At 44.2% G+C, this 17057-nt stretch overlaps 1 protein-coding gene across 3 annotated transcripts in view; it reads right to left on the reverse strand.

The window, feature by feature from the left end:
• Positions 1-17057, reverse strand: part of OSBPL6 (oxysterol binding protein like 6) — a 174595-nt gene that overhangs the window by 137184 nt on the left and 20354 nt on the right. For all 3 annotated transcript variants that reach the window (XM_083154716.1, XM_083154715.1, XM_083154717.1), the window contains exon 2: positions 13936-14069. The gene's annotated coding sequence lies outside the window, so the exon portion shown is untranslated. The remainder of the gene's footprint in view (positions 1-13935; positions 14070-17057) is intronic.

Genomic DNA, 17057 nt, shown 5'->3' on the forward strand with positions numbered 1-17057 from the left:
GCCGCATTCGCATCATGTATGTACATCCTCACTTTGCAGATTATTCTTTGTTTCCACTATATTTTAATGCAATCACAAATTAGAATGACAGAAAGTCGACATTTAGTGGCGGAAACATGGAGTTTTGTGGTGTGTTAAAATGCAGACATGCCAAGGCGTTTTTCGCGATGACTACTTCCAGCCGGATTGTTGTAGCAGAATTGTTGAAGCCTTTGAATGGCGGAGGTGGAAGGTAGTCTTCGATGCTACGGTTTGTGCGAACGGTTCAGCGCATGCATCTCGCTTTGCGATGCAAACACAAATCCTGCAATTGGCGCGTCTCATTCTTTCTGTGCAGCAACTGCTCGACCACAGCAACTGCTTTTTCTCTACCTAGCGATCCATGCTGAATGAGGCCCTTTGCACCAACATCGAGCCAGGCAATAGGGCCAATGGGAAAAGAACAGTGTTCTATACAAAGATTATATATGATTATATACATACATAAAGCCCATGAGATGAACGCCGGTAAAACTATTTTGTGTTTAGAAGACATGTTTGAATAATAATAATAATAATAATAATAATAATAAAATGTTACTTTATTATAATTCAAACAGTGTTTTTGCAGTGTTATTATGTACGGGATACTGGATATTATAAGAAGTTATATTTGTTTATGTCAAGCATGTCCAAACTATGGTCCTCCAGCTGTTGTGAAACTACAAGTCCCATCATGCCTTGCCACAGGGAAAGCTAAAACTATGGCAAGGCATGCTGGGATGTGTAGTTTCAGAACAGCTGGAGGGCCACAGTTTGGGTATGCCTGGTTTATGTAATGTTTGTCATTTACACATTTGACTTATGTGATTTGTCTCTTGATTTCAGTAACAGGTTGTGAGTAATCTCAGTGATTTCAGAGTTAATGGAGGGCGATGATAATTAATGAAAAACTACACTTTGAGGCTTTCTGCCAGATAAATGTGGATAATAAGATCCTTATGCGGGACAGACACGTTTTCTATTTCTCAATTTAAATGCTAAAATCGGTAATAAACAGCAGAGACATCTCCCCACCTTGTGCCTATGACAAAACATTAGATGTATGAAGCAGTGATGAGGGAGGACAAGTGAGCCAGAGAAGTGGCCCATAGCAACCAATCAGCTGCTCTGACGATTGGTTGCCATGGGCAGGTATGGGAAAAAAAATAGTTGAAAACATAGTTGCCTACCCTCAGGAGACTCCCTCAAATAACAGCAATCTCCCGCTCTCCCTCATTAGTATAGCAATCTCCCTCATGTCACCTAGCCCACATTACACTGTTACCGCCCCTCCTGCATTCTGCAGGATACTCCCTGAAATAACAGCAATCTCCCTCATGTCACCTAGCCCACATTACACTGTTACCACCCCTCCTGCATTTTGCAGGATACTCCCTGAAATAACAGCAATCTCCATCTCTCCCTCATTAGTCTAGCAATCTCCCTCATGTCACCTAGCCCACATTACACTGTTACATTTTTGGGGAAATAAGGAATGAGAGATAGATACATTTACATTGAATCATCAGCACCATTTCCCAGCACTTTACCAAGTATAGTAGCTCTTACTGACTGCTTTGAGGATCATCTACATTTGGATAGAAGTCATTTTACAAGATTCCCCTCAGATGTAGCAGTACACACCCACGCTTCTAGGTGCCACATTCACAATCTCTTTTCACAATTTCTCCATACATGGAACTAGACACGCCCTTTGGGTGGAGCATGACACGCCCCCTCAATGGGGCACTGTGCAAAATTCTATTACCAACTATAATCTCCCTGAAACCAGTTTTCAAAAGTAGGCAAGTATGGTCAAAAATCATGTTGACCTTTTCAAGTATCGACTATGTTGTCTTTTTGCTTGTGTCTATCTATGGTTTATGTTGACCCAATGCATCTCGACCAATCGTGGTCAACCAAAACCCGGAGCCGGTTATTACAGTACTACACAATGTCCTGCTGTAGAATAAGAGGATGAGCAGGTTGCAGTAATTGTCAGACACTGTTCCTAGACATTACGCTTACATAATAGGATGACGCTATTACTTCGGCTGGATCTGCTACATCAGGATATCGGCCCTTCCTCTGGAAAGTTCTGCGCTCTGTATAAAAGGAAGCTGACCAATTCCCACAGCTCAGATCAGTCTGATGGACCCGTACAGAACGTGCCTACCATTGTAATCTATTTATATAGGAATGATCAGCATTTCCAGAAGCAAATTAATATTTATATGGAGACAATTAGTCACTGGAAATGTAATTTGCTGTGGAAGCATTGTAATCAGACATGAAGATGGAGGAATCAAATGGTACATATGACAGACCACAGTATAATGGGGGGGGGGGATATATTCAGATTCACTTGCAAAGCGCATTTGGTTTGCTAAGTGGTTTAAGCCACTCCAGGCGTATTGCAGTCTTTTGCTATTCCTCTATGAGTATCCAGTATAGCAGGCTGCCATAGGATAGAACAACAAGTGTCACTATCACACAGGACAGGTGTTGTACCCATTCCCTGTAACAGCTTTGATCGCTACTCTGTAATACATTTCCTATCTGCATCTAGTACATATATGCCCTCAACCATCTCCTGTAATACATTACTCTTCCCCTGTTCCCAAATACACAGTGGGGCTTCCAACGGCCACAGTCACTGGAATGATGTCCCTGTGTCACCTCGCTGCCGTCTGACATTTCCCTCTGATTCCATGCTGCATGGGCGCCGCCATGACACCTGGTGTCAGCTGACTCTCAAGCACCTTTCTACAGCGTCAAAGAACTGTCACATGACCCAGGTGTATTCACAGTAGTGCAAACCCAATTTGCCCAATTCAAGACTCCGCTGCAGTCATGTGCAAGGGATATACAATAAACAGTTACCGGGGGATATAAGGAGATATCCCACAATTCCCCAGTGCCTTGAACAAATGTTCCCTGAGAGACGATCCTGCGACTGTATTCTAGGCTCCAGGCTTGTTACCTGCTACCTGTGTAAACCTGTGTCCCGCTGCGGCATACTCTACCTGGTTACTCACCTGCTGCCAGATACACTACTGTTGTTACCATCTCCTGTAGTCCCTCTGAGGTATTTGCTACTCAGCTCAGGAGTCTCCAGCACAGGCTCACCATTGGTTCCCATCCCAATAACCATCGTCATTGGTTCCTATGCCGATAACCTGCACCACTGGTTCCCAGACAGACCATCGGATTCCAATCCGATAACAATCGTCATTGGGTCCCAGACCGATATATATTGCAAGCATCGGCTCACAGACTGACATCACCCCCATAGGGTCCCAGCCTAACCATCAGTTCCCAAGCCGATATAATTGTGACCATCGGTTCCCCACCGACCTCGGCTACCCTGTGATACCCAGCTACACTGTCGCCATCACTCTCTCTTCTCTACCAGTATCTACAGAATGTCAAGTACATCAGAGAAACACATCGTGGTGCAAGTAGACTCAGACAGAGTACCGCGACCTGCCCGTCAGGTGCAGCGAAACCCAAATTCCCTTGCGGGGTTACCTGGAGAAGACCACCGGCGGGTTAGACTCAGCACCTCTGTCCTTGTGCCTATCATCTCGTCCATTCTATTGAATGTACTCTAAGTTGCTGGGCGCCTTGCACTTGCTGGGCGCCTTGCACTTGCCTTGCACCACGGTCACAGCCGTGAACACAAACATTCCCGGACCTTAAAGGGGAAATTCAATGCGGCCGTTTTCAGTTGGCTTTTCTGTTGATACAGATTCAAATTTGCTTAAAGTCGAATCTGCAGCCATGAAAAATTGCTGAAAACTAATACACGTGGATCAGCGATTTTTCCGATAGTTGATAAACGGTCACTTGTATTGAATAGGTCTGATGTAAATTCAACCGAAAATCGTGCAGATTTTTCCAACTGTCAGAAAACTCAGCACGGATTAAATACCCCCTACTGTATATGTATTATAAATATCTCTCTACTTATACGTCCGATTGTGAGGACGAAGTGTCTCGTAAGCAGCAGCAGCCTGTGTGTCATTCAATCTGAGCTAGTGACTCATAAAATGTTTATGCTGTGTTCGCAGTTTTGTGCGGGGCAGGTGGTTTATCGCCTTAATCTCGCTGAGGCGTAACTGCACATTTTTCTGTGTTGGGCAAGCACCATTTAATAAGAAGCATAAACTAAAGCTTCACATCTTATGTCCTGCCACTGTGTCCTCCGAACAGACGAAAAAATATATCCTTTTAAAAGATCAGCGTTATCTTCACCTTATATAGTAGGAATGTTTCCTTTATCTTCATTTAGTAGCCATACATTAGAAGATTTTATTTCCCTACCATTTACGAATTGAAAATAGTTTTGTGAATAGGATTGCTATTTTTTTGCAAATCACATTTTTGCCTCCATATTTCGTTGCACAGACTCTACTGCATTCCTGGAATTCATGTGGGATTGGTTCATTGGGTCCACAGTGTCAAGGTTGGCCCCACAAGGTCGACAGGATAAAAAAAAAATCATGAAAAAAGGTTGTCATGGGCAAAAAGTGAAATTGGTCGACACATGAAAAAGTCAACTTTTTTTAGGGTTTTTGGGGTGTCAATTTTTATCTTGTAGCACACAGACCCACAGTTAGTGTACAGTGTCCCCATACATGGTTTGCTTTTGCTCCAGTATCGGCACACTTTAACATTCCCAATCATAGTCCACGAGGCACGTAAAGTATAATTATTTTATTTCATTTGTGAAAAACTCATGCCGACCATATGCTGTGTCGACCATTGTCATGTGGGCCTATTGACTGTCAACCTAAAGTTCTGATACCATTCATGTTATGTATTTTCCACTCTTGTTTCAAAGAATTCTTTTTTTGCTAATTTTTATTGAAAGTTTTCAAAAATACAAGAAAAGCAAAGTTCACATCATATTTGTGATACATGCGGAGCTAAGTAACACTGTTACAGCAAATAATGCTGCTTTCCCATTGACTACACGGGTAAAGACCCGTTTTTTTTTAAACGGGTCTTTAAACGTGTAAGAGCCATAAAGCCCCTTTCCCACTGCAGCTTTTAAACGGTAAATTACCCCTTTCCCACTGCCGAAAAACGGCTTTTAAACGGGTAAAACTCTGCTTTTTACCCGTTTAAAAAAAAACGGTATTTTTAACCGGGTAAAGCAACCTGGAGCTTTCCCACTGCAGCTCTACCTGTTTAAAAAGGCTAAAAAAACGGCAAATTACCGTTTAAGAGCTGCAGTGGGAAAGGGGCATAAGTCAGGTGCACTTACAGGAAGTCACATCTTGTGACCGTTATACATAGCGAAAAGTATCACTAAGAGAAAATCACAATGTTCACATACATGTTTGAGGAAGTGGTTCAGTCACCAGACTCATAAGCCGCAAACTTAGAATATGCATGTAAGAAGGGAAGTAGTAGAAAAAGAAAGTAGTGAAGAAGAAAAGGAGATTTTTGTAAGAAGTTAACGTTGGAATCCTTTTCTATGAATCTATCCCGGTGATGCAGCTCAACCATGGGATGTGGGAGGGTCCGAAGGAGCCAGGCATCTATGCTAAACTTTTCAGGGGGTAGGCTCCTCCCCTTCCTCATCCCATCATGCTTCAGTACAACTTTAAGAGCACACTAGGGTACAAAAACTCAGAACATCGCCTGAACATATTATATGCACAACTTATACTTTTTTAATATAACCAATTTAACATGACAACTCATGAAAACGGCAGTACTTACTGAGCGTAGGGGAGGGATCGCTGCATCACCGGGATAGATTCAGAGAAAAGGATTCGAACGTTAAGTTCTTTCAAAAATCTCCTTTTCTCATTCATCGCATCCGGTGATGCAGCTCAACCATGGGACGTTCAAGACCCGGTCCTTTGGGAGGGTAAGCTCAGGTTCGCAGCCCTTATTACTGCTCACCCGAATGATGCCTTCTCTGATGCGAACTCATGGAACCTATCAAATTTGGTGAAAGTGTGAACAGATGACCAAGTGGCAGCCCTGCATAACTGTTCTGCTGTAGCCCCATGGCGCACCACCCAGGAGGCAGCCACTGACCTGGTGGTATGTGCATTTATTTTTGAAGGCACATGTCTTCCTACCTTAGTATAGGCAAATGCAATGACAGATCTCAACCACCTAGCAATGGTCTGTTTTGAAGCAGACTAGCCCATCTTATGCACATCGTAGAGCACTAATAAAGAATCCGTCTTGCGGAGATCCTTCACTCTGTCCACGTATATACGTAAGGCACACACCACGTCCAAATTTTTCAATTTGTCCCTTTTTTTCTTTTCCTCTGGAGGACTAAACACTGGAAGAACAATCTCCTGATTTACAGTAAGTGAAAAGAAGGAACTACCTTGGGTAGAAACTTAGGTACTGTTCTCAACAGAGCCCTATCTTCGTGAAAAATCAAAAATGGGGTCTTACAAGATAAAGCCCCTAACTCGGACACCCGCCTCGCTGAGGCGATTGCCAACAAAAAGGTTAATTTCCATGTAAGGAATTTTAGGTCTGCCGACCTTAAAGGCTCGAAGGGTGCCTTCTGTAACACGGATAAGACCAAAGATAGATCCCACAGAGCCACCGGTTGTTTATAGGGGGCTTCAGTCTAATCACCCCCTGATGAAAATTCTGTACTTCTGGAATTTTTTGAAAATATATTGACAAGGCCGAAATCTGCACCTTTAAGGACTGAAGACCTAAGCCTGACGAAAATCCATCCTGCAAAAATTGCAAGAATCTAGAAATTTTAAATCTGGATGTGTGCCGTTCACACCAATGAATGTAAATCTTCCAAACTCTGTAGTAATTCCAGGATGACACCGGTTTTGTGGAATTTATCATCGTAGAGATGACTGAATCTGAAAAACCTTTCCTTTTTAACATGGAGATTTCAAAAGCCATGCCGTCAAAGTTAGACGAGCAAGGTCCTGATTATAAAAGGGCCCTTGGCTGAGAAGATCTGGTTGCAGAGGTAGACGCCACGAATGTGTCGATAACTCCCGAATGCTGGAGTACCACAACCTCTTCGGCCAATAAGGCGCTATTAATATCACTGGGATACCCTGTGATCTCACCTTTTTTAAAACCCGGGCTATCATCGGGAACGGTGGAAAGATGTAAGCCAGTTTGAAATTCCATGGACTCGTCATAGCATCTACCACCCAAGCGAGAGGATCCCTGGTCCTTGAGCAGAAGGTGGGTACCTGGCAATTGTGCCTGGAAGCCATTAAATCCACTTCCGGAAGGCCCCATTGAGATACTATCTCTTGAAAGACTTGCGGATTCAATGACCATTCCCCATCTAACAGTTTCTCCCTGCTCAGAAAGTCCACCTCTACATTCTGAACTCCAGGGATAAATACCACTGAAATGGCTGGAACATTTTTTTCAGCCCACTGAAAAATCCGTGAGATTTCCCTCATTGCCAAACTGCTTCGTGTGCCTCCCTGGTGATTTAAGTAGGCTACCGCTGTGGCATTGTCCGATTGAATACAGAGAGGGAAGCCTCTCTGTCTGTCCTCCGCTTGTAGTATCGTCTGCCAAACGGCTCGTAACTCCAATACATTTATCGGAAGTCTTGATTCTGTTGTAGACCATTGGCCCTGGAGTCTCAATTCCTGGACAACCGCCTCCAGCCTTGGAGACTGGCATCGGTGGTGACCACCAACCAATCCCACAGCTGCAGTGAGCGCCCCCACTGAAGGGTCTCCAAGTCCGTCCACCAAAGTAATGACGTCCTCGTCTCTTGATCTAGAACCACCATCTCTGTCTTCATGGTCTTGTGGTTTCCCGACCAGCAGGCCTGAATATTCCACTGAAAAGGGCGTGAGTGGTAATGAACAAACTGCAGAGCCTCGAATGTAGCCACCATTTTGCCCAGTAATTTCAGACACTTCCATACCGATGGAGCAGGCATTTGAAGTATTGCCCTCGTTAAGTGACGAATCTCCACTGCTTTTGATTCTGGTAGGAATACTCTGTGTAAGTAAGTGAGTGTCCATCACAACGCCCAGAAACTGAAGAGACTGGGTTGGGGTCAATTTTGACTTCAGAAAGTTTAGGATCCAGCCGTGATCCTGTAAGAAAAGAATTGCAGAAGACAGATCTGCTGACACTGCCTTGAAAAGCAGATCATCCAAATACGGAATGACTACGATGCCCCGCATTCTCAGTGCTGCAGCCATCACTGCCATAATTTTGGTAAACACCCTTGGTGCTGTTGCCAGACCGAAGGGAAGAGCCTGAAATTGCAGGTGTAAGTCCTTGATTGCAAAGCGCAGCAAAGACTGATGATCTATGTGAATAGGAACATGTAGATATGCGTCTTGTATGTCTAAAGAGGCAAGAAATTCCCCTTTCTCCAGACTCAAAAGGAGCGATCTCAGGGACTCAATTTTGAAATGATCCACCCAAAGATGCAGATTGAGGGACCTCAGATTTAAAATTGGTCTGAAAGAACCGACTGGCTTTGGTACCAAAAAGAGGATAGAGTAAAATCCCTTCTTCCTTTCCTCCCGTGGCACCGGGACCACAACTCCCTTTTTTTGGAGAGACCTGGCAGCTTCCAAAAGCACCTTTCTGCGTGTTACCTCCCTTGGAAGGGGAATGGGAAGAAATCTTGTAGGAGAAGAGCCTCTGAAACTGATTTTGTAACCCTGTGATACTATTTTGAGGATCCAAGGATCCTGCGGCAAAGGGGTCCAAGTGTCCCTGAAAAATAGAAGGCGACCCCCCACACCCAGAGAAGACTGGGGAGTCTCCACCCAGTCATTGTGAGGGTTTTCTTCACCTTTGGACGCCTGTTTCTTAGAGAAGGTGCCAAAACGGGACTTTGAGAATTTTCCTCTTCCAGATTGAAAACAGCCTCTGCCGCCCTTGCCCCTAGAGGAAGTACCTCCTCTCTGCACTGTCCGAAAGAACTGGATTTAGTACTTGAAGTAGGAAGAAAAGTACTCTTCCCTCCTGTGGCCATTCAATTTTATTAACTCTAAACCATAAAGTTAAAAATCAAAATCTTCTTTGAGATTATTAGCAACTTCAGTTGTAAATTGTAGTTTACAACCCCGTATAGGGGTGACGTCACTTCACCCCTATACGGGTACTGTACATGGTAACTATAAACACACTGGAACAATCTTATGCCACTTTAAAATTTTTGGCTTAAAGGCACAGGAACTACCATTTACAACTGAAGTTGCTAATAATTTATTCTGGAGGCACCTGAATTGGTCTAGTAATTAAATTAGCAAAAGACTATCTCAAAGGAGATTTTGATATTTAACTTTATGGTTTAGAGTTAATAAAGTTGATGGATTGTTGATACAATGCTAGATATAAATTGTTTTTAGAGATTATTATTTTATGTGTGTGGTTACATGTGTAATCAATTTTTAATATATGAAATTTGATCAACACAGTGCGCTCTCTTTGTATTAATTTTGCTCCAGACAAGACAATGGTTTGTGGTCCCATTTTCCATTTGAAAATATGTATTGGGGCTAGAGCATGCATGTCCAAACTGTGGCCCTCCAGCTGTTATCAAACTACACATCCCAGCATGTCTTGCCCTAGTTTTAGCATTCCCGGATAGAAAACTGTAGCAAGGCATGATGGGACTTGTAGTTTCACAACACCTGGAGGGCCATAGTTTGGACATGCCTGGGCTAGAGAATACTTTCAACCTTTTGAGTGCCAAGTGAATTTGTCAATATAGGTGTAAAACTTGCCAAGCACGTATTTTTATTCATCATAACAAACTGTAATGTTTACCTTATATAGGAAATTAGCTTTTTTTTTTTTCAATATAAAAAACAACAGTGAGCGACGCTGGCGTTTTTAGCGGATATTTTACACATCGCTCACAGAGATGCTGGCACTCAAAGGGTTAAGCAAGGTCTAGCTTTGGCTGTGACGTTACTTTTTGTATTCTTTTCTCAATTGCTACAAAACTTCAGCGACAGTACAGAAACCTAATACAGACATAAATATACTGCGTGCGGCTGATTAGCAGTTCGTGCACTGAGTGATCTGGATCGTCGCTGTGTCTGCACACAATGTACTTGGTCATCAAAGCTTAAAATAAATCCACATTTTCTGATTACACAACACCAGAAATAATGGACGACTGAAATAAATGCTAGGAGTATTAATAAAGAAAAAGGCTGAACAGTACCCACGCATTTCTGGGAATTGATGCCGACGCGTTTCCAGGCAGGCACTTCTTCAGTAAGACAAGTAATGAAGGCAGCTCCGAACAATGCTAAACTATCAGGGATGCATTCCTTATAGCCCTGGTCAACACACCAATGACTCAAAATACTAAAGGTAAGATCCAACCAGCCGCTGTTTAAAAGGGATAATCAACCCTTTTATAAGACGACAAAATCAAAGAACAACAGAATAAACAGCGCTTTTGGAATTAACCATACCAACGGATTTTTTAAATACTATTTTTCATGCGAGTTATACACAATCTCACTACCCGGCCAGTATATACAATTAAAGAAAAATAGTAATAGCATAAAATAAACCAACAGCAACTACTCCTTTCTCATATGGCTCTTTATTATCCCAACAGGTGAGTAATTAGTAGGAGATATACTTATTCTCTATCTCTGTCCCCTCTGGGGATTGTAATCCACATGCTGGGTGCGGATTCAGTATGAAATCCCGGCGTTCAAAATCCCGACCGCCGAAATCGCGGCAAGGGGGGGACGTGGATCGCACCCCCCTTGCGGGCTCGCTGCGCTCGCCACGCTAATTCATTCTCCCTCCAGGGGTGTCGTGGACACCCACGGAGGGAGAAAGTGTCAGGATTTTGGCGGTCGGGATTCCGACCGCCGGGATTTTAACTGCATCCCCTGCGTGCTTGTGAGCGTATCTACAGGCACGTTCTGGCTGCTGGGGCCTCCATTTTGAAATGCAGCCTTGTCTGGAAAACAAAACCTGGATGCAGTGTCCCCGGCCATTAGCGAGTGTGCAGGGAATGGTGGTGTATACATGGAGGGGACAGAGACAGAGAATAAGTATATGACTAAGTGACTGAGACTATGCGATTTTGACAAGATGTACCAGCAAATTTGACTAAATGCACTAGCGATTTCGACTAAGCGAACTGAACTCCTGAGCGCTCCCGAATCCCCCCGAACATCCCCGAGCTCAGGCGTAGAGGTGGTTGCGCCAGTGGTGTACAGCTGGAGGCACCACTGGCGTGCACCTAATGCTTAGTGGTATGTCCTGAAATGTTCCGGGACAGCCTGCTGCGGCAGTGCAACTGAGCCCGGAAAATTTCGATGCATACCACCCAAAGGGTTAATAAATGTGCTGCTATTGGAATGTTTAAAGCAAAACAAACTAACACCTACTAACTACTCACCTGTTGTTGAGCTAATAAGGAGCCATATGAGGAAGGAGCAGTTGCTGTTGGTTTAGTTTATGCTGTTGTGATATTTTATGAATTACTATTTTTCATTAATTGTGTTTTAATTGCATATACCCGCCGGGTATTGAGATTGTATATAACTTGCATGAAAATAAATATTATTTAAAAAAAATACGTTTCTATGGTTAAATCCAACAGGTCTAAATCAGGCGCATTATGTGAACATTTCTTCCCCATTCCATCTAAGTACATAATATGCCGAGTGCTATTATTAAAAGCATAAACGTACATGTTGGGCTGCATGTAATAGCCTGTGAGAAGCCGGAGGTGCGAAGTTCGGGCAAGAATACCTGTATTTTTAAAGCGGTAGCCATTTACAAGTTATAACGAGCTTTGCTTTGCCGTATAAATGATTGCCGTTTTAAAAATGACAGGCAGTCTCGTCCAAAGCACCTCACAGCCTACTACCTTTAGCCCCTGTTGCCTTCTAAAAAGCTTTTAGGTACAATTGTCTTAATTTAGGCAGCACAATTCCAATTTAGACCCGTATTGAATTGTGGGCGAAATTTTCACCAGGCGAAATTTTTTTTTTGCAAATTCGATTCGCCCTATTCAATCCCAGTGTTGATTTTTCACCTGGGTGAAAAACCCAGCATTGGCGAAAAACGTGTGTATTGGCAAAATTGCTGCAAATCTACATGGTTTAGGCAAATTTGCGGGCCATTTTCGATTGTTTTTGCAGAAGTTTTCGCCCATGCCGTCCCCCACCACAGCTCAACTATGTCCTGAATTTGCAGGGTTAAGTTATCCCTGTATGTTTTCAATGGTGTTGCAGTAAGGTGTTTGCTTCCTGAATATAGTATCAGAAAGAAATGTTACTTTTTTTGCATTTTTTGTTACAAGAAAATAAGGTAATAGTATCCTTTTATTCAAGATCACTATCACTTGGGCTCAGCGGCGTAACTATAGCACCGCAGCCCCCCGCCACCGGGGGGGGGGGCGCTGTGCATGTGGGGGCGCCGGGGGCTGCGGTGCTATAGTTCCACCCCCCCTCCCCCAATCCCCCGCAGACTTACCTATCTCGCTGGTCCCTGCGGCTCATTTCTTCTGCTGAGGACCACCACAAAATGGCCGCCCCCATATAGCACACTGTTCTCTGAAACAGTCTGCTGAATGGGGGCGGCCATTTTGTGGTGGTCCTCAGCAGAACAACGGAGCCGCCGGGACCAGCGAGATAGGTAAGGCTGCGGGGGATTGGGGGGGGGGTTTGCAGGGGCGGTGTGCTTGGCAGGGCGGCGGCGGTGGGGTGCTTGGCAGGGCGGCGGCGGGGGGCGCCCCCCCTCCCTAACGGCGGGGGGGCGTCCAAAATGTAGCTACGCCACTGCTTGGGCTGGATGGCCCTTAACAGTGTTTTTTTTTAAACAGTGATGAAATGCTAATACTCGGGAATAAGTTTTCACTACTTCTTGATTCCAGCAGTAATAGTGTTTTTTATAAACAGTGGTAAATTGCTGATAATCATAAATAAAATCTCACTGTATCAGCATATTGATTCCACAGCATGTGTTATCTCTATACCCCATAGACCTAAGGCAGTAACAGGCAGTTATACTGCAGTGTCTCTGACAGTAAATGGTTACTAAGCTGTATAAAGTAACAGGTTTAATCTGTGCAGTTCTTATAGCAGCCCGCAAATGCAAGTGTCACTAATGTAGTTTAGTTTATCCTCATATAATACACATTTTTAGCAGCTGCCGTATGCCGCTATAATATCTCGGCAGTGTAACTGCCACTTGCCGGGTGCTAAGCTTACTGCCCGTGTATCACGGACTAATCGCAGCTATTATTAGACGCTCTATCTGCTGCTTAGGCGGCTCTATTAGATTGCCGCGTCTCGGGTGTTTGAATGTAACGCCCGTGTACCACAAGCGTAGTCCGGTTGTGAGTCGGCTAAGATTAGCCTTTTCAAGCTCACACCGTCACTCTGCTTGCTACCTGTCTGTAACTATTAACTCTAGGAATTAGTTAACACATCTAAGCTCTTAACATATATTCACACACATTATTAAAACATAGACATAGGAGCTGCGGTCATTGCTAGCCAACGACCGTTTCACCAAAGCTTCCTCAGGGCCCCTTAAGGTGACTGTCCTGTTTACATGACTGTTGTCTTGGTTTGGCAACAGTTAGGACATGGGTCTTAAAGGCCCATACACACTAGAAGATTATCTTTCCAATCTGGCTGGTTGGAATGAAAATCTGGAAATTTTTGAGAGCAAAATGACAATTGACCATTTGCTCCTAAACACGGAAAACAGACAATTTAGTTAAATCCATTTATGCAGATAGCTTTTGTCCATTTTCCAGCTTGTAGTTGGTTGATTGTAATTTGTTTCCAAAAATTCCAGATTGGAAAGATAATCTTCTAGTGTGTATGGGCCTTTATGCAGCGTCTACCAATGTCAGAAACGTGTGGCAGTGAACATGATTAATGAATAGAATGTGGTGGAACGTCATTGCCTTACCTTATCCTGGTAGTTATGCCCTTGGCAAGGAAGGTGTTAACCCCATTTATTTGCTTCCATGAAGGTAGAAGGAACAGGGAAATCCGTTATGTGATTCCGCACGCAATCTGTGATGGAGTGCTTCAATTTGAAATCTGAAAGTCAAAATAAATCAAGATATTAAGTGGTGAGGTTTTATCAAACGGCAAATAGCTTTTCTGAGCAGAAAGAATGGCATTGCCATTAAAGGCATCATGGCGTATTTGTTCTAAATCAAAATAATTATCAGCAGAATAGATGTGAACAAAAGCTGTACAGTACATTGGATACAGAGGAGAATATTCCAATTCAAAAACACATTAATGGAAAAACTCATCTTAATTAGGGATTTATACTCCGCAATTCTCGCTGGCTGGTTTTAGTATCTGTTTTCATCTAAGTTGCTGCTGAGTTAATACAAGATTTCGGAGGCTATTTATCAAGGCTTAACCCAGTGATGGCTAATCTTGACACACCAGCTGTTGTTGAACTACACATCCCAGCATGCATCAGTTTTAGCATGGCCAAATAGTCAAAATGATACAGGGCATGCTGGGATGTGTAGTTCAACAACAGCTGGAGTGTCAAGGTTAGCCGTCACTGGCTTAACCCATGCAGAAAAGTCTGTTTCCACAATGTTATAGAAAATGTAAGTACTGGGGGGGTATTTAATATGTCCTGCATTATGCTGGGTACACACCAGAAAGATTTGGCCTCAATTCCCCCAATTTCAATGCAATCTCGACCGATTGTTTGTAAATTGGGCATGTTTTGGATCTGATTCTGATCTGATGCGCGTCCCTGCTGGTCATTTGGTCATTTTGGGGATCCTACCTGCTGCAGTCTGATCGCGCGGCCATCGTACAATCGTCTCACGATCGGCACAAGATCATGATCGTTCTGGTGCGTATCTAGCATTAGTCAAACGAATACAGAATATGGCAGTCCCATAAACCTCAGAGGGGAGCAACTTGCCAAACTTCTCTGAACGGGTATGGGTCAACCTATATTTGGTCAATATGCATTGGGTCGACCATTGAATGTCGACAGGAGTTAGGTTGATACCTATAGGTGGACATGGCTAAGCCCGACAGGGTCAGAAGGTCGACACAAGCATTAGGTCAAGAATGAATCGGGCCGTGAAATTGTCCCAAATCGCACATGTAAACATCCCGTCCGACCCGATGCGCGGTCCTGTGCCCTTCATATCGGAGTTGGGAGGTTGGACGGGCTGCACATAAGATTTGTTAACCAGAGAGCCGGGCGGGGGACAGCAGCAGGTGGGGGATGCCGGCGACCAGAGAGCCTGGCAGGGGAAGCCAGGCAGCGGGCGCACTTTAAAAAAAAAAGGCCATTCACATGAATCGCTAATTGGCTGAGAGAGAGGTCTCAGCGGTACTTGTGTATTTTCACGGCGCCCATCGCATCGCATACCATAAGGCATGCGATGGTATGCGTTGCGATTCGATATCGTGCGATGTTGTACAATGCCATACAATGCGATGGGATGCGATTAAAAATTCACTCTAATGGGTGCTTACAATGTTAAATGCTCCCCCACTATAAACGTGAACCCGAAGCTTGGCGAGCGGCGGCGGTACGCGTCCTACGACCTTTTCATACCCCCACTATCCATGTCGGCATGGAGTTGATTTTATAAAGTGTGGCGAGCGCAGCGAACCTGAAGCGTGGGGACGAGCCTGAAGCGTGGGGACGTGCATAACTTCACAGGTATACGCGTGCGCTCGCCACGCTTCTGGCTCGGTGGCTCGCTGCGCTTGCCACCCTTTATAAAATCAACTCCACGCCGACGTGGATAGTGGGGGTATGAAAAGGTCGTAGGACTCGCCACGCTTTGGGTTCACGTTTATAGTGAGGGTGGCGTGGGGGTGCATTTAACATTTTAAGCACCCAAAAGGGTGCTTAAAAGTACCCATTAGGGTGCTTTAACAATTTTTAATCGAATAGGGGGCTAAAATCGCATCGCATGCATCGGGTGTATGGCACGCGATGCGATAAAAACATTGTGCGATCAATATCGGGGGCGCCATGATAATACACAAGTACCGTCTAAGCCAATCAGTGGCTTCCCATTAGTTTGTATGGGTTTTTTTTTTTTTGTGCCCCTACTGCCTGACTTCCCCTGCCTGGCTCCCTGGTCCCCTCGCCGGCCTCCGCCGCCCCCCTGCACCCATTCATCTGCAGCTCCCCATAAGTTGCATGATGAACATAACAACTAGAGATGCATATACAGTATATATAACTAGCACAGAGGCCAGCAGGAAGGGTTAATGCTTTATCCACATGAAGCCAGCTGGTTTTATTCCTGGAAATAAATTTTAGACATCTTGGGTATAAGACATAGTGACAGTAATGGAGCTCTTCCCAGTACTAAACAGGAAATAACCATACTGTATAGATAATACTGAAGACAACGAGCGACGGCAAGGGGGCGGGGGCGCGGGGCAGGAAGCCAAGCTGCATTTTGCTGATGTCTCCAGGAACACGCATCATCAGTGACATCAAGCGTACACATTAAACCAGTGGTCGAAGTGGGGCGGTATACGGGGGTATGCCATACCGCCACTTTAATCTGAAGATAAAAAAAAAACTTTTTTTCCCCCCTCAGGATGCTCTCTGATCACTCAGCAGCGCATATTGTGCTTTTGTAATACCCCTGTACAACGGGGCAGTCTGGCAGGGGACGTTGATGGACAGGGGGGTGTCCGAAGGTGCGCACTAGGCCCTTATTCAGATCTAATCGCAGAACAAATTCGTTCTCAAAATGGGCAAAACCATGTGCCCTACAGGTGGGGCAGATTTAACATGTGCAGAGAGAGTTAGATTTGTGTGAATTATTTTGTTTCTGTGCAGGGTAAATACTGGCTGCATTATTTTTACTCTGAAATTTAGATTTCAGTTTCAAAACACCCCACTCAAATGTAACTCTCTCTGCACATGTTACATCTGCCCCACCTGCAGCGCACATGGTTTTGCCCATTTTGAGAACAAATTTGTACTGCAATCAGATCTGAATAAGGGCCTATATTCACTCTTTACTTTTCCATACCCCCACTTCAAAATTTCCATACCCCCACTTCAAA

Source organism: Crinia signifera, chromosome 7 (genome assembly GCF_055691185.1).
Source record: "Crinia signifera chromosome 7, ASM5569118v1, whole genome shotgun sequence".
Classification (NCBI taxonomy): Eukaryota; Metazoa; Chordata; class Amphibia; order Anura; family Myobatrachidae; genus Crinia; species Crinia signifera.